General features: G+C 35.8%; 1 pseudogene; it reads right to left on the bottom strand.

Annotated features, from left to right (window-relative positions):
* Positions 1 to 18,238, bottom strand: part of LOC123256756 — a 232,014-nt pseudogene that overhangs the window by 139,073 nt on the left and 74,703 nt on the right.

Below are 18,238 nucleotides of genomic sequence, written 5' to 3'. Positions count from 1 at the left end.
AATGAATTAGCCAGTGATAGGCAAACTTTTAAAAACTTTTTTAAAGATGGGCCCAAAGGAAAGGAAAAAAAAACTTTAGGTGAGCCAATATAATTATATCTAGCCATGGGGAAAGGGGTAGCTACTTCGAGGAGGCTTCTTTGATCTGGGTTGGAGGCAGTCAGATAGAACATTTGCATCTGGTCTGTGGGCTGTAGTTTGCCCATCACTGGAATAAGCAGTTTTCAGATGAAAAAAATCAAAGTAATCAATAATCATATGGAAAAATGTTCTAAATTCTACTTAATTAGAGAAATGAACTCTGAGTACCACCTCACACCTGTCAGATTGGCCAATATGACAGTAAAGGAAAATAATAAATGTTGGAGAGGATGTGGCAAAATTGGGATACTAATGCATTGCTGGTGGAGATATGATGTGATTCAATCATTGTGAAGGGCAATTTGGAATTATTCCAAAGTGTCATGAAACAATGCATAACCTTTGATCCTGTCATCTCACTATTAAGTGTGCATCCAAAAGAGGGGAAAAAAGAATGAAAGTACCTACTTGTATAAAAATTTTATAACTTCTCTTTGTGTGGTGGTGAAGAATTGGAAATTGAAGGCATATTTATCAATTGGTGAATGGCTAAACAAATTGTGATATGTCATAGTGATGGATTACTATTGTGCTGTAAGGAATGCTAATTTCAAATAGTGCTAGAAAGACCTACATAAAGTGAGGAGCAGTGTAATAAAAAGAATCAGGAGATTATTATACACATTACCTGAAATACTATGGAATGATAAACTTAGCTATTATCAGCAATACAGTTATCCAGGACACCTCTGAGGGATTTATTACAAATATTGTTATCCACCACCAGAGAAAGAAGTGTTGGAATTGGAATGCAAATGAAAGAACAAGATTTTCCACTTGTTTATTTGGGTATATATTTTGAGGTTTTGGTTTTGTGTGATTATTCACAATTTGGAAATATGTTTTGCATGATAAAATTGTACAACCATGATAAAATTGTTTACAAGCTCCAGGATAGGTAAAGGAAGGGAGGGAGGGAGGCAATTTGGTTCATAAAACTACAGAAAACTAATGTGAAAATTTGTTGTTACGTATAATTGGTTAAAAAATGAAATAAAAACAATTTGGAAAAAATAAAAACTAAAAAGGCAAAAAAGAGAATGTTTCTTCTCTTTGACTCTTTGCATCAAATAGCACCATGGCAGAAGTAGCTTGAGAAAATGATCAAAGTTCTTTGTAAATAAAGTCTGCTATTATGTAAAAATGTAGCCAATATATGCAAAAAAAATTGAACACCATATCCCTTGATTAAAAACATACAAAAAGAATCATGAGGGATGTAATGTAGCAAACAAAAACATACCAGTTATTCTTGACACACTGAAAAGGAAACAACTGAAAAGAAAAGTCAAAAAAAGTGAAGGAGACACAATGATTCAAAACAGCACAAAGAACAAAAGGAATAAAATATACTAATAGGCTACAGAAAATGTTTGAAAACTAGCAGAAATGCAATTCTGAGGGATTTATGGAAAAGAACGCTACCCACTTTAAGAGGAAGAACTACAGGCATGGAAACACAGAAGAAAAACAACTGCTTGAACATATGGGTTATGATGTAGACTCTTAATGACCACCCTAGAAAAATTATCAATAATATGGAAATAGGTCTTGATTGATGACACAGGAAGAAACCATTGGAAATGTGTGTCAGCTGCTGGGGAGTTGAGGGGCTGGGGGGGGAGAGAGCAAGAACATGAATCATGTGACCATGGAAAAAATTTTTCTAAAAATAAAAAAATAAATTAAAAAGTATTATGCTAGAAAGGATGGAAAATAAAGAGATTAGAAGAAAGAATAATCCTCAAAAGAAGGAAAGTATGGCAAATTTCTGCTTTGACACCATATAGTCAAAAGAATTATAACACAACAAAAGCATTAAATGGACTAAATGAAAAACAGAGTTTACATGCATGCCCTTAATATAGTGAATGACTGAATGGTTATGTCAAGGGGAGTAAATAAAATTAATTATTCTGCAAAAGTGGAGAACACCAAGGATGGAGAAGATGCATAATCATTGATTCAAATGTTTCACAGTTGTTACATGGATTACTAACAACACATTCTACAAACTTCCTCTCCGATGCAAGCCTGTTCTCTTTCTTAGAAGAATACATAATTATTATCTGAAGATAAGAATATTAGTGCCCCCCTTCAATTAAATGTTTATGCACTTTATGTAAGGAATGCATATTTTGCTTCACTAAAAAATAATTACTTAAAAAATCCAAGATTTTGACTGAAAAATAAAAATAAGCATGTGACCAACAGTCCCAGGGGTGTAACAAACAATTATTTATCATCAATTAAATGATGAATGAAGAAGTATATCCTAGCATAGTAACCATGATACTGACTTTCTTATCACAAAGCCTTGACATATTGTAGTCAAGTACTAAAAATATAGAAAATAGATTTCAACATAATGATAATATAAAGTTGGAGGATTTTATATTTTGATGATATGGTAAACTATCCTCTTTTAAAAATATAACACCAACTTCATAACAGAAAGTAAAATTGACATCAAGTGTGATATTTTCCAAGGAGTCAGTTGAACCCTTCTATGGTTCTGCCTACTCTTAAACCCATTATGATCACTCCCAAATAGAATTGAGGATGAATTTCTAGTAAAGTTTTATAAATATACCCAAACCATTGTATTAATCAATTAATGTACAGAAATAATTTCAAGATAACAATGTGAAAACACAATGAACAGCTACTTTTTCTCAAAAAAATTCTCCATTCGTTTTGCAATATTAGGATTTTATAAGTAATGACATTCTTAGTGTGTTAGAAAGAATTTGAACTGAAATCTGATGGTCCAATTGAACCAATATTAGAAGTTTAAATAAATAATTTTGATTATATTGAATTAAAAGTTTTTGCACAAATAAAAACAATGCAACCAAAATCAGAAGGGAAACAACAAACTGGGAAAAAATCTTTATAAAAAAAAACTCTGACAGGAGTCTAATTACTCAAATATAGAAGGAGCTAAATCAATTGTATAAAAAATCAAGCTATTCCTCAATTGATAAATGGGCAAGGGACATGAATAGGCAATTTTCAGATAAAGAAATCAAAAGTATCAATAAACACATGAGAAAGTGTTCTAAATCTCTAATAATTAGAGAAATGCAAATCAAAACAACTCTGAGGTATCACCTCACACCTAGCAGAATGGCTCAAATGATAGCAGGGGAGAGTAATGAATGTTGGAGGGGATGTGGCAAAATTGGGACATTAATGTACTGCCGGTGGAGTTGTGAACTGATCCAACCATTCTGGATAGCAATTTGGAACTATGCCCAAAGAGCGTTAAAGAGTGCCTGCCCTTTGATCCAGCCATAACATTGCTGGTATGGTAAGAGATCATAGATAAAATGACTTGTACAAAAATATTTATAGCCTGTGGTTTTTGTGCTAGCAAAAAACTGGAAAACGAGGGTATGCCCTTCAATTGGGGGAATGGCTGAACAAATTGTGTTATATGCTGATGATGGAAAACTATCCTGCTCAAAGAAATAAGAAACTAGAGGAATTCCATGTGAATTGGAAAGACCTCCAGGAATTGATGCAGAGTGAAAGGAGCAGAGCCAGGAGAACATTATACACAGAGATGGATACACTGTAGCAAAATCTAATGTAATGGACTTCTGTACTAGTAGTAATGCAATTACCCAAGACAGTTCTGAGGGATTTATGGAAAAGAACTCTACCCACATTCAGAGGAGGAAACACTCTACCCACAATCAGAGGAAGAAACACAAGAAAAACAACTGCTTGAACACATGGTTTGATGCAGACATGATTGGGGATGTAGACGCAAAACAACCACACCAATGCAACTATCAATAATATGGAAATAGGTCTTGATTGCTGACACATGTTAAAACCAGTGGGAATGTGCATCAGCTATGGGTGGAGTGAAGGGGGAGTGAAGGGGAAAGTAACAACATGAATCATGTAACCGTGGAAAATTTTTTGAAAAAATTTAAAAAAAAGAACTGCCCTCAATGGGAAATCCTGTCCATTGAGGATATTAGACAGCATGCCAATTACATCCATGATTCTGGAGTGAAAGAGCAAAGGGCAGCTAGGAAATCTGAATCAGAAAAGGACACAATAGCTTTTTTGAAGAGGCTTCTCAAGGAAGCAAAGAAAGAGAAAGAGTGTGAGGAGATAAAGAACTTGGCATTATAAGCCAGTAGGGGTCAGAGTCAATCTAGGCAGTCAGGTGGATATAATAGTAAAATAAATATAATTTAGTGCTGACATACTATCTATGTGGTCAGCAAGGTCATATTGTTAAATTCTGTAGATTTAAGAAACAAATCAATTTCAATAAATCCTACAACAATAACCAGGATGATAACACCAGAAAAACCTACTACAATTCTAAATGGTCAAGCAAAGCAAGCCATCATGAAGAAGACATGTCTCATGATAGATGCTGTGATTACAAGTGTAAAAAGTTTAGCCAGACTCCTTCGTTAAGTGATATGGAAAGTTATTTAAGACAGGGAGAGAAACCCCAAAACATATGAACTAATTGCCTGGAACTGACAAAATATAATAATAGTAACTGCAAAAAGACAGAGGGTACAGACAGCACACTGGGGAGGCTGGGCAATAATATGAGTGGATTTAATGTACTAAATACAAGGGTAGGGAAAAAACTGCTGCAGAAAATGAAGAATTGCAAGACATCTTACAAATGAGGAAAGATGTATATAGGACATCAAGCAATGAGCTTGAAGAAAGTCAGCTAGCATATTCCTTACAGGGTGGTTTGATATGCAATAAAAGGACTTCATAGGAAGGATTAGTAATTGCTGGCATAAGGATGAAGCATTACAATCCATCTTAATGGTTCAGCAACCACAGCTTCATAACTTTATTCCAAGCTGTGATAAAAAAATAAGTCTTGGATAAAGAAAGGGAAAGGGATTTATATTGTTTTAACACACAAGCAACACATATAACCCAAGAGATGAAGCTGTGTCCCATAAAAAATGCAGTAAATGAAAACAGTATCCAAAGCACAGGGGAGAGATGCCTCCAGGATTCTAAGGGACACTCTGTATTCCTTTAACTTGAAACAGTGTTATATAAAAACAAACATATAAAAGAAGGATCTTTAGTTTCAAGTTTAAATCCACAAGCAGAGAAATATTCACCAAAGGCTTGTGTGATGAAGGACATACATTTGTTCAAACAAACACCTAGTGAGTTAATCAGCAGAGTTAATAAGGTTGACTCATATAGAGAGAGTTCCAGTGAATTGCCTGAAATTTCACAAAAGTTTGAATTGGAAAGTGACAGTCAGCAAGTCTTGGAGACAGGAAAATCTGAACCTGAGGCAATGGATGGTTAAAACTCTTACCATATACTAGATCCAGAATCTTCCAAGGGAACAGTCTCTATTTCTCAAGACTTTGAAACAACAGTTGAGGAGTTAAATAAAAAATTTATTCTTCCCAGGGGAAACCTGCCAGCTTCTCAACATTCCGTGAGCTTAGGCAGAGTAACCATGGCAATTCAGAATCCCGGGGGAGAGACTGCAGCAAGCTGTCAGCTCCTCTGGCATACACATCAGCAGTGTGCTGTTACAGACATGATTTCTGAAAATCAGAGATTTCTGCATTATCACTAAGTAATGACATCAAGGATGAAGGGCTGCTATGGGAAGAAAACCATATGTAGGACTGGATTACATCTGAAGACATGCTATATTTGGAGGAATCACAGATGCCTCTTCTGCCAGTGAAATCTAATAAACAGAATGAACCTTTGATTTCGATCAAAATTGGAGAAAACTATTATGATGCAATGCTCAACACAGGGACAGCACGTTCTGTTTCATAGCAGATCCCAGAAGGATGCAAATATGAAGGCAATTTGAGGGTCTGTGGTGCTTCAGGTTTATCTCAATCTGTTCCAAAATTTAAAGCAAAGATGACAAAACTGGGCCCACTTTCCCTGGAACACTCCTTTTTGTTAATGCCATCATCTCCTTAAAACCTCATTGGGAGAGATCTTTTATACAAATTATTAGCTATTATTCATTGCAATCCTAGTGGAAAGATTTATCTTCACTTGCCAAAAAGATCTCTGAAACATTAGCCAATACTGTGTTTAGACCAACTAGAAAAAGAATCTGATTACCAACAAGATAACAATACCTATGAGATTCCTTATACAATCCCAATTGGAATCTGGGCTAAGAATTCAACAGAAGTTGGAAGAATCTGGGCTGCTGATCCTGTAAAAATAGAAGTCAAAGGGGGTATACCACCTAGGATTCCTCAATTCAAACTGAGCAAAGAAGCAGTAGAGGGTGTAAGACCAATTATCCAAAGTCTCCTGGATCAAGGCATACTTGTCTATGGCTTCTCAGAGTTCAACACTCACATCATGCCAATTAAAAAACAAAACTGAACTCTGAAGGGAGAACTCAGAGGAGAATGATTTGAGATCTTAGGGCTGTCAACAACTGTGTAAAGAAGGCACATGCAGTAGTACCTAGTCCATTGCAGATCATCACAGAAATACCAGATACAGCTAAATGGATCACTGTGGTCAATCTCGTGTCTGTATACTTTTACATCCCTGTACACAGAGATAGCCAGAAGGTGTTCACCTTCACTTGGGAGGGAAGAATCTATTTTATGAAAAGAATTCCACAAAGGTTCATGAATTCTGCTTCAATATTTTGTCAAATCTTGCAAAAAGTTCTAGACTCAATTACTTTTACTGAGATCAAGATGGTGAATTATGTAGATGACATCTTGCTAATGTCACCATCAGCATCTATATGCCAGAAAGACAGTGTGAATTTATTAAAAGAACTGTGTAAAACAGGTCACAAGGTGTCCAAAAGTAAATTGCAATAGGTTAAACAAAAAGTAGAATACCTGGGATTCATACTTGAAAAAGGTAACAGGAAAATATCCCAGAAGAGAATTGCAGACATTCAAAAGTTGAACAGGCCTAGGACAAAGAAACAACACAGAGCCATCATAGGCATGACGAGTTTCTATAGACAGTGTATATCTGACTATGCTCTAATTGCAAAACTTCTAACAGAGCTAACCAGGAACAATGTCACAGAACTGCTGAAACTCAACAGAGAACACAGGTTTCCCATAGAGAAACTCAAGTCTGCAATCTTGTCATCATCAGTCTTAGGCATCCCAAAGCATGAAAAGCCTTTCTACCTATTTATACATGAAGACAAAGGGATTGCTTGTGGTGTGTTAATGCAATCTCTAGGGTATAACTTAAGACCAATTGCTTTCTATAGCTCAAACTTAGACCCAGTGATCTGCGGAATGCCTGCTTGTCTAAAAATTGTGGCTAAAGGAACTATAATGGTTTGAAAGTCCTCAAACTTGATATTGGGAGGAGAGCTCAGATTATATTCCCCATATCAAATACAAACAACATTAAAGAATACTAATTTGCAAGCTTTCACATCACAAAGGCTTTCTCAATATTAAGCAATATTACTAGCAAAAGAGAACTTATCTTTCCACTGGTGCAAAAACATCAATCCAGAAACTCTACTACCAGATTTACCATTAAAGGGTGAAAGTATTCACAATTGCAATGACACCTTGCAAGTTGTGCAGAAGACTAGGGAGGATGTATATAATGTTCCCCTAGTTGATACCTACATGTATCTTTACACTGATGGTTCATCCTATGTGGTAAATGGGAAAAGATACACTGGGGCTTCAGTTGTAACACAAGAAGAAACCTTATGATTTACAGCTTTACCACTGAAAATCAGTTCACAGGGCACAGAACTCCTAGGACTTACAAGAGCACTTCAAATTGCAAAAGATAAACAAGTTAATATATTCACAGACTCAAAGAATGTGTCTGGAGTAATTTATTCTTCAGGAGAAATCTGGAGAAAGAGTGGTTTTATGTCAAGTGGGAAAGCAATTGCCTATGGACATTTAATAAGTGATCTCTTGCAAGCAATACAATTACCAGCAAAAGTCTCTGTAATTCATTGCAAAGGTCATCACAGATGTGTAGGAACAGGGCAGTTAGGCAACCACAGAGCTGACATAACTGTGAAGTTTAGAGCTAGATTTGGACCACTGTTATCACTGAACTTATCCTTAGTGGATGAAACTCATTTACAAAATGCATATTCTCCACAGGATGTGAAGTACTGGAAAGAACATCTTGGAGCAAATTTAGTGAATATGGAGTGTGGATATCAGCTTGTGGCAAAAAAAATCATTGTTCTAAACATTGTGCAATGCTTTACATGAAAAGGAGCATTATGGGAATTTAGCCCTATGGATTCTATTAAAAAACACTGGATTGATATGAGGAAGGGACTTCCAGTTAAGGTGGCGGCAGAGTAAGGAGCACCTGCTCAATCTCTCCTAACCGAAGCATACAGGACTCCTCAAGGGGAAATAAAAATAAGCCCAGACGAATGAAGGAACCCCACAAAAGGGCTCAGAATTGAAGAGACTTTCCCTAGCGTCTGTGTGGGTGAAGGCAGTGCCCTAGGCTTGAATAAAGATCTCCAGCCCAGGCTTGGACCTCAAGTGAGGACCCGGAGCAGTTGGGAGCATGGCTATGGAAGCAGCCCCTGAGACTGATGAAGGACCCTCAGGAAGAGGGGCAGACCGGGTCTACCAGGAAACCTGACCCTGAGGTCAAGGAGACCAGAGCCTCCGGGAGCTTAGAAAGCTCAGGCAGACCCTGAGTGTGAAGACAAAGCGGAAAGGGGGCAGGGCTAATGATGGCAAGCCGAGAACTCCAGAAGAAGAAAAAGATTATCAAGAAAAACTCTGGAACACTCAACAACTTTTACACAGAAAAAATCCAGACAACAGAGGAGAACAAACAAGTAATCAGATCCAAACCTTTCCCAAAAAATGAAAACTGGTCACAAATTCTTTAAGAGTTCAAATCTGAGATGTTGAAGAAGATGGAAGAGATCTGGCAAGAAAATAACAGCTTAAAAGGCAGAATTTTGCAATTGGAAAGTGAGGCTCAGAAATCAAATGAACTGATAAGCAAATTGAACACCAGAAATGACCAGATTGAAAAGGAAAACCAAAAGATTATAGCCGAAAACTAGTCCTTAAAGGCTAGAATTGAAAAATTAGAACAGAATGATCTCTCAAGACAACAAGAAAAAATAAAACAAAGTCAAAAGACTGATAAAATAGAAGGAAACATGAACTATCTTAATGAGAAAGTGACAGACCAAGAAAACCGGTCGAGAAGAGACAATTTGAGAATCATTGGTCTTCCTAAAAAGGCAAAAATTAATAGAAACTTGGACTCCATACTTAAAGAAATTATTCAGCAAAATTGCCCTGAAGTTCTACAACAAGAGGGCAACATAGACATTGAAAGAATCCATAGAACACCCTCTACACTGGACATAGAAAAGTCAACACCAAGAAATATAATAGCAAAATTCAAGAGCTTTCAAGTAAAACAAAAAAATCTTACAAGAAGCCAGAAAGAGACAATTCAAATATCAAGGAGCACCAATCAGGATCACACAGGATCTGGCAGCCTCCACGCTAAAAGACTGCAAGGCTTGGAACACAATATTCAGAAAGGCAAGAGAGCTGGGCCTGCAACCATGGATCAACTACCCATCGAAACTGCCTACATACTTCCAGGGGAAAGTATGGGCATTCAACAGAATCAAAGATTTCCATGTATTTGCACAAAAGAGACCGGGACAAAATGGAAAGTTTGATATCCAACCACAAAAATCAAGAGAAACATGAAAAGGTAAATAAGAAACAGAGGGAAAAGAAAGAAAACTCATATTTTTTTTTAAATTTGACTATTTAAGGGCTTAAATAAGATCTAATTACCTGTATTCCTATGTGGAGAAATGCTATGTATAATTCTCTGTAGTGAACTCTATTTACTATTATAATATTCACTATTATAGCAACCACAAGAATAATTCATAGGGAGAGGATAGGATACTAAATGGTCTAAGATGACATGGGGGGTGGGAAAGAGGGGGGGGAATAATAGGGAACACCAAGAAAAATCTGAGTAAATAAGAAAATATAATATTCTATTATACACAAGGAGGACATGGGTAGGGGAGGAGATAAATACAATTATAAGAAGGAGAGGAAGAGAGCATTAAGAGGGAATAATCAAATCTTACTATCAGTGTAATCAACCTGGAGAGGGAAGAGTAGCTTTATTATCCATTCAGATAAAAAATTCTATCTAACCCTACTGAGAAAGTCAGAAGGGACAAACCAAAGAGAGCAGGGGAGTGGGGAGGTCAAAAAAGGGAGGGAAGAAGAAGGGGGAGGGAATTCATTAGGCCTTTAAAAAACAAAAAGAGGGGAATAACAAGGGAGGGGGCAGAAAGGGAAGTCAATCAAGGGAGGGGATAAGGGATACCAGCTCAAAGAAAAGCACTGGTTTAAAAGAAAATAGTGTAAAAAGAAGGGGTGGGTCTAGGGGATGATACAAAAATGTCAGTGAATGCACAACTGATAATTGTAACTCTGAATGTGAATGGGATGAACTCACTCCTAAAACAGAAGCAAATAGCAGAGTGGATCAGAAACCAAAATCCTACCATATGTTGACTATAAGAAACACATATGAGGCGGGTAGACACACACAAGTTTAAGGTTAAGGGCTTGAGCAAAATCTTTTGGGCGTCAAATGAAAAAAAGAAGGCAGGAGTGGCTATTATGATCTCTGACAAAGCGAAAGTAAAAATAGATATGATTAAAAAAGACAGAGAAGGTCATTACATCCTGATTAAAGGCAGTATAAACAATGAGGAAATAACACAGCTCAATATATATGTACCAAGTGGTATAGCATCCAAATTCATAAAGGAGAAACTGGCAGAGCTCAAGAAGGAAATAGATAGTAAAACCATAATAGTGGGAAATCTAAATATTCCTCTTTCAGGTCTAGATAAATCAAACCAAAAAATAAATGAGAAAGAGGTAAGAGAGGTGAATGAAGTCCTAGAAAAATTAGATTTAATTGATATGTGGAGAAAAATGAATAGGGACAAAAAGGAATACACCTTCTTTTCAGCTGCACATGGTACATTCACAGAGATTGACCATGTAATGGGACATAGAATCATTGCAAACAAATGCAAAAGAGCAGATATAATAGATGTAACCTTCTCAGATCATAATGCAATAAAAATAATAATTAGTAAGGGCACCTGGACAGGCAAATCAAAAACCAATTGGAAATTAAACAATATGATTCTCCAAAACCAATTTGTCAAAGAAGTAATCATAGAAACAATCAACAATTTCATTGAAGAGAATGACAATGATGAGACATCCTACTAAAGTCTTTGGGATGCAGCCAAGGCAGTACTCAGGGGGAAATTTATATCCTTGAGTGCATATATTAACAAATTATGGAGGGCAGAGATTAATGAATTGGGTATGCAACTCAAAAAATTAGAAAGTGAACAAATTAAAAACCCCCAGATGAAAACTAAATTAGAAATACTAAAAATTAAGGGAGAAATTAATAAAATCAAAAGTAAAAGAACTATTGAATTAATAAATAAGACTAGAAGCTGGTATTTTGAAAAAAACAGATAAAATAGACAAGGTCCTGGTCAATCTAATAAGAAAAATGAAAGAAGAAAACGAAATTGACAGTATTAAAGATGAAAAGGGAGATCTCACCTCTAATGAAGGGGAAATTAAGGCAATCATTAAAAACTATTTTGCCCAATTATATGGCAATAAATATAACAATTTAGGAGATATGGATGAATATCTACAAAAATATAAATTGCCTTGATTAAGAGCAGAAGAAATAGAATACCTAAATAATCCCATATCAGAAAAAGAAATTGAACAAGCCATCAAAGAACTCCCTAAGAAAAAATTGCCAGGACCTGATGGATTCACAAGTGAATTCTATTAGACATTCAGAGAGCAACTAATCCCAATACTATACAAATTATTTGATATGATAAGCAAAGAAGGAGTCCTACCAAATTCCTTTTATGACACAAATATGGTACTGATTCCAAAACCAGGTAGACCAAAAACAGAGAAAGAAAACTATAGACCAATCTCCCTAATGAACATAGATGCAAAAATCTTAAATAGAATACTAGCAAAGAGACTCCAGCAAGTAATTAAGAAGATCATCCACCATGATCAGGTGTGATTTATACCAGGAATGGAAGGATGGTTCAGCATTAGGAAAACCATCCACATAATTGACCATATTAACAGTCTAACAAACAAAAATCACATGATTACCTCAATATATGCTGAAAAAGCCTTTGAAAAAATACAGCATCCATTCCTATTGAAAACATTGAAAAGTATAGGAATTGAAAGACCCTTCTTAAAAATAATAAACAGTATATACCTAAAACCATCAACAAGCATTATATGCAATGGGGATAAATTAGAAGCCTTCCCAATAAGATCAGGAGTGAAACAAGGATGCCCATTATCACCTCTATTATTCAACATAGTTCTAGAAACACTAGCAATAGCAATTAGAGAAGAAAAAGAAATTGAAGGTATCAAAATACGCAATGAGGAGACTAAGTTATCACGCTTTGCAGATGATATTATGATCTACTTTAAAAATCCTAGAGAATCAACTAAGGAGCTGGTAGAAATAATCAACAACTTTAGCAAAGTTGCAGGATACAAAATAAATGCACATAAATCATCAGCATTTCTATATATTTCCAACACATCAGAGCAGCAAGAGGTAGAAAGAGAAACACCATTTAAAATCACCTTAGACAATATAAAATACTTGGGAATCTATCTACCAAAACAAACATAGCAATTATATGAAAACAACTACAAAACACTTTCCAAAAAAATAAAACTGGATCTCAACAATTGGAAAACCATTTATTGTTCATGGGTAGAATCAGCTAACATAATAAAAATGAACATTCTACCCAAATTAATTTACCTATTTAGTGCCATACCTATCAAATTACCAAAAAACTTTTTTACTGAATTAGGAAAAACTATAACAAAGTTCATTTGGAATAACAAAAGATCAAGAATATCAAGGGAAATAATGAAAAAAATGTGAAGGAAGGGGGCCTAGCAGTACCAGACATTAAACTATACTATTAAGCAGCAGTCATCAAAACAATATGGTACTGGCTAAGAGATAGAAGGGAGGATCAGTGGAATAGACTTGGGGTTAATGATGTCAGAAAGACAGTGTATGATAAACCCAAAGAGCCCAACTTTTGGGAAATGAATCCACTATTTTACAAAAACTGCTGGGAAATTTGGAAAACAATATGGGAGAGATTAGGTCTAGATCAACATCTCACACCCTACACCAAAATAAATTCAGAATGGGTGAATGACCTGAATATAAAGAGGGAAACTATAAATAAGTTAAGAGAACACAAAATAGTATACCTGTCAGATCTCTGGGAAAGGAAAGATTTTAAAACCAAGCAAGAGTTAGAGAAAATTACAAAATGTAAATTAAATGGTTTTGATTATATTAAGCTAAAAAGCTTTTGTACAAACAAAAATAATGTAGTCAAAATCAGAAGGGAAACAACAAATTGGGAAAAAATCTTTATAACAAAAAACTCTGACAGGGGTCTAATCACTCAAATATACAAGGAGTTAAATCAATTGTATAAAAAATCAAGCCATTCCCCAATTGAAAAATGGGCAAGAGACATGAATAGTGTATAAATGGCATTAAATCTAGTCCATTCATAGTCAAAAATCTACTCAACCTAGGTATAGAAATGATGTCACCCTCACCCTCCTTAGTGGGGAGAGGAGACGAGTTACCCACATGTGACAATAAGTAGCAAATCAAGAACAAGGGACTGCCCTTTGGGCAGTCCAAATCAATGTAGAGACTGCCATTTGTCCATTTGAATTAGAGGTGGACCCAAGGGAAGTGACGAAAGACACTATCTCTTTAAGTAAGTGAGTTACTTCCTTTTGAGGCAGTTCCCAATCTGAACCTGGTGCTGAAGGAGCTCCTGAGACCACGGAACATTTACACTCTGTATTGTCATGTGCGTAAGTTAGGCTGACTTCCTTGGCTTAGCTAGGCCGTTTCCAAACTCTGCCTAACTGGCTGTTGGGCCTTGTGGCTTACAGCTTCATTTATTTAGCCTTTTAACCTTCTCTCTCCATCCAGGCCTTTGGCCTGGACTAGCCTCTCCCTTTCTCTTTATTACTACACTTTACCTTCCAGATTGTAAATAAACTTGCCTCAACCAGATGCTGACTTGGGTCTGATTTAATTATGGAATCAACCTGAATTGTTGATTCCTGGGGGCCACACTTTAAATATATTTTTATAATTACAGAAATTTCCCTCTTACAATAGGCAATTCTCAGGTAAAGAAATCAAAAGTATCAATAAGCACATGAGAAAGTGTTCTAAATCTCTAATAATTAGAGAAATGCAAATCAAAACAACTCTGAGGTACCACCTCACACCTAGCAGATTGGCTAAAATGATTGCAGGGGAAAGTAATGAATGTTCCAGGGGATGTGGCAAAATTGGGACATTAATGCATTGCTGGTGGAGCTGTGAACTGATCCAGCCATTCTGGCTGGCAATTTGGAATCATGCTCAAAGGGCTATAAAAGAATGCCTGCCCTTTGATCCAGCCATACCATTGTTGGGTTTGTACCCCAAAGAGATCATAGATAAATAGACTTGTACAAAAATATGTATAGATGTGCTTTTTGTGGTGGCAACAAACTGGAAAAGGAGGGTATGTCTTTCAATTGGGGAATGGCTGAACAAACTGTGGTATATGCGGGTGATGAAATACTATTATGCTAAAAGGAATAATAAACTGGAGGAGTTCCAGGCAAACTGGAAAGACCTCCAGGAACTGATGCAGAGTGAAAGGAGCAGAGCCAGAAGAACACTATACACGGAGACTGATATACTATGGTAAAATCAAATGTAATGGACTTCTGTACCAGCAGCAATGCAATGACACAAGACAGCTATGAGGGATTTATGGTAAAGATGCTACCCACATCCAGAGGAAGATCTGCAGGAGAGGAAACATAGAAGAAAAACAATTGCTTGAATGCAGGGGCTGAGGCGGACATGATTGGGGATGTGGTTTCAAAACTACCACACCAATGCAACTAACAACATTTTGGAAATAGGCCCTGAACAAGGACACATGTTACAACCAGTGGAAATGTGCATTGGCCATGGGTGGGGGAAGATTGGGGGGGTGAAGGGGAAAGTAGGGGCATAAAGTATGTAAACAGGTTAAAAATGAATATTAATAAATGTTTTTAAAAAAAGCACTGGATTGCAAGAGGGATAACTACAACAGCTATGAGAATTTGTCAGAGGTGCAAGGTTTGCATGCAATTCAATCAAGGCATTACCGAAGTCAAAAGCCTTGGAGGGAAACAACTAGTTTATACTCCATTTGAAGGCTTGCAAATTGATTATATCACCATGCCCAAATGCAAAGGGTACAGATATGCATTAGTGATTGTGGACACATTAACCAAATGGCCAAAAGTGTTCCCAGCTAGATGTAATAATATAGCTTTTGTAGTCAAGATCCTACTGAGAGAAATTATACCAAGGTTCTCTATCCCTGCAATTATTTCATCATATTCAGGAAGTCATTTTGTTCATGGCATTTTAAAGAGCATTTATAAAGTTTTAGGAATAAAAAGACATCTAAGCTCGGTCTATTGGCTATATTCATTGGACCAAGTTGAATGAGTGACCAAGAAGCTCAAGAATCTGATTGGAAAAATCTGTGCTGAAACACACTTAAAATTGCCAGATGTTTTACCAATGGCATTGTTTTATATCAGGACTCAACCAAATAGTATCACTCTTTATCACCTTTTGAGTTACTATATGGTCAACTACCTTGGCATGGCAAGGCACCTCAAGAGACTGATTATTTATCACATCTTGGAGTGGAATGCAAATTTTATGACTACATCAATCTGTTAAAAGAAAGGCTAGATGAGTTACACAGATTAGCCTTGATCCAGCAGAGAGTATGACTTGATTTTAGTTTGCATAATTATAAACCAGGAGATACAGTGTATGTCAGAAAATTTACCAGAAAATCAATCATGGAACCCAAGTGGCATGGCCCTTATTAAATCATTTTGGTAAGTCCTACAGCATTCAAAGTTAAAAGCAGAGATCCATGGTTCCATGTCACATAAATCAAGTCATGCAAAGAATTGCCTCAGCAAAAAGACCCAGCAGCAGGCCAAAGATCAAATTGCATTAGACCAAAGTAGTGATATTGATGGGTAAATTATTAAACCAGCAAGAAAAATAAAAGACTAAAGCAGCATACAAAACAAGTTTTCAAAAAAAAATTAAAAAAAATTTTTGTGGCAACACAAAATTTTTAACACAATGCAACACAATCACACAAATGAGCTCCAGATAACTGAAGTTGACAATGTCTTCAGTCAAGTAAGACAACTGTCAAGATGGTGAAAGCAGCACAGATGAAGGTGAGAAGAGACCTGGACAGCACAAGGATATCGCAAAGGACAATGCAGAAGGACTACACAAAAGAGAACTGAAATGTGAACATCTATGTGACTTGGATAACATCACCACAGAAGGGGAACAACTCCATGCTCAACTGTGAAAGATTAGGTTTGAATTGTACAAGGTTAACATACTAAAATAAGTCATTCATAAACTTAATGCATCCATACAGTAGAATGAATGCAACAGTCCATGGCTGATTGACAGGAGAATCCTAAAGGAAGAGGTGAGTATGAAACAATACAGGACAAATTAGGTCATATGTCCAACACATAAACACTTTACTTCACAGGTACATATTTTTATATATGTTGTATATAGTTAAAATAAAAGGGTACTTTAACCATGGCAAGGGAGAAATGTGTTCCTTGATCTGGCTAATAGTGCTTGATTTACTCTCATTGTTAAAACTTCACATAAAGACCTTGTATATATGTATTATACTTGATACTAACCCATAGTGATAAGTTCTACTAACCATAGGGACAGAATAGTGAGGGATTTTTATATGAAGGCAGCATAGGGACAGAACATTTTGGTATAAGTTAATTAGATTGGCTTGTACATATGTTAAATAAGGTTTTGTCATGAGAATTATTGTGAACTTAGGTAGTTATGTTACTAATAGATTAACATTATAACATAGGATAGATGTTTACTTATATACTAACAAAGACTAATAAAAGCTCAGGTAGTATAGGAATTTAAGATTGTTAGAAAAGTGTTGTGTTAATGTGAATATTTGTTTGAAGTTAAGTTTTGACAGAAGTCTTTTTAGATAGTATGTTTATATTTATGTATTGCCTTAGAGGAGGTCGAGGAAAGTTACAAAGTTTAAAAGTTACTATATTTGTGTTACAAAGTTACATTGTTGAATGTATGAACATGTTCAAAATTTGTTTACCATATGTATTCAAACCCCAATTCTTTCCTAGTTAAAATTTTCCTATCCCTTGGTGCTGGAAGCCAGCCAGCAGCTCCAGGTGTCTGGAAAGGTGTAAGGTTTAGGTGAGAAAGAAGAGAGTCAGAGACACAGTAGATTTCTGGAAGCTGTTCTCAGAACTTCCTGTGAATCTTTAATTTTTATACTTTTCTCTCACAGTGACATAAATGCTCGGAAAATTCACATTTTAAATTCAAAACATAGAAGAATTCAAGGTTACAAAGGAATTGGCACACAGAGCATATTTCTACATATACCTAGTCTAAATATTTTTCAAGGCTACCAAAACTCTACTTTATCTAAATTTTATTTTAATAAAAGAACCTTCAACATATTTCAAAAGTGCATAAAAGTGTGAGACCTCTCAAATTTGGGGGGGTAAGTTTAACATGTGGAAGTAGTATGTGTGAGATTATTTTGGTTTACTTATACTGTCCTTCAACTCTCGAGACAGAGAGAGAAAAAGATTAAAGCAGCTTTGCTATTTTTCTGAGGGAATGAACTATTAACTCATTAAATGCTGGTTTTTTATAGAATATTTGGGGAATTCTATAAATGGATCTCTATAAAAGGATTTTATATCTATACTATAAAACTTGAGGTTATCCAAATATATATATATATATATATATATATATATATATATAT

Source organism: Gracilinanus agilis, chromosome 1 (genome assembly GCF_016433145.1).
Source record: "Gracilinanus agilis isolate LMUSP501 chromosome 1, AgileGrace, whole genome shotgun sequence".
NCBI classification, from domain to species: Eukaryota; Metazoa; Chordata; class Mammalia; order Didelphimorphia; family Didelphidae; genus Gracilinanus; species Gracilinanus agilis.
This window is presented reverse-complemented; position numbering and strand designations above follow the sequence as displayed.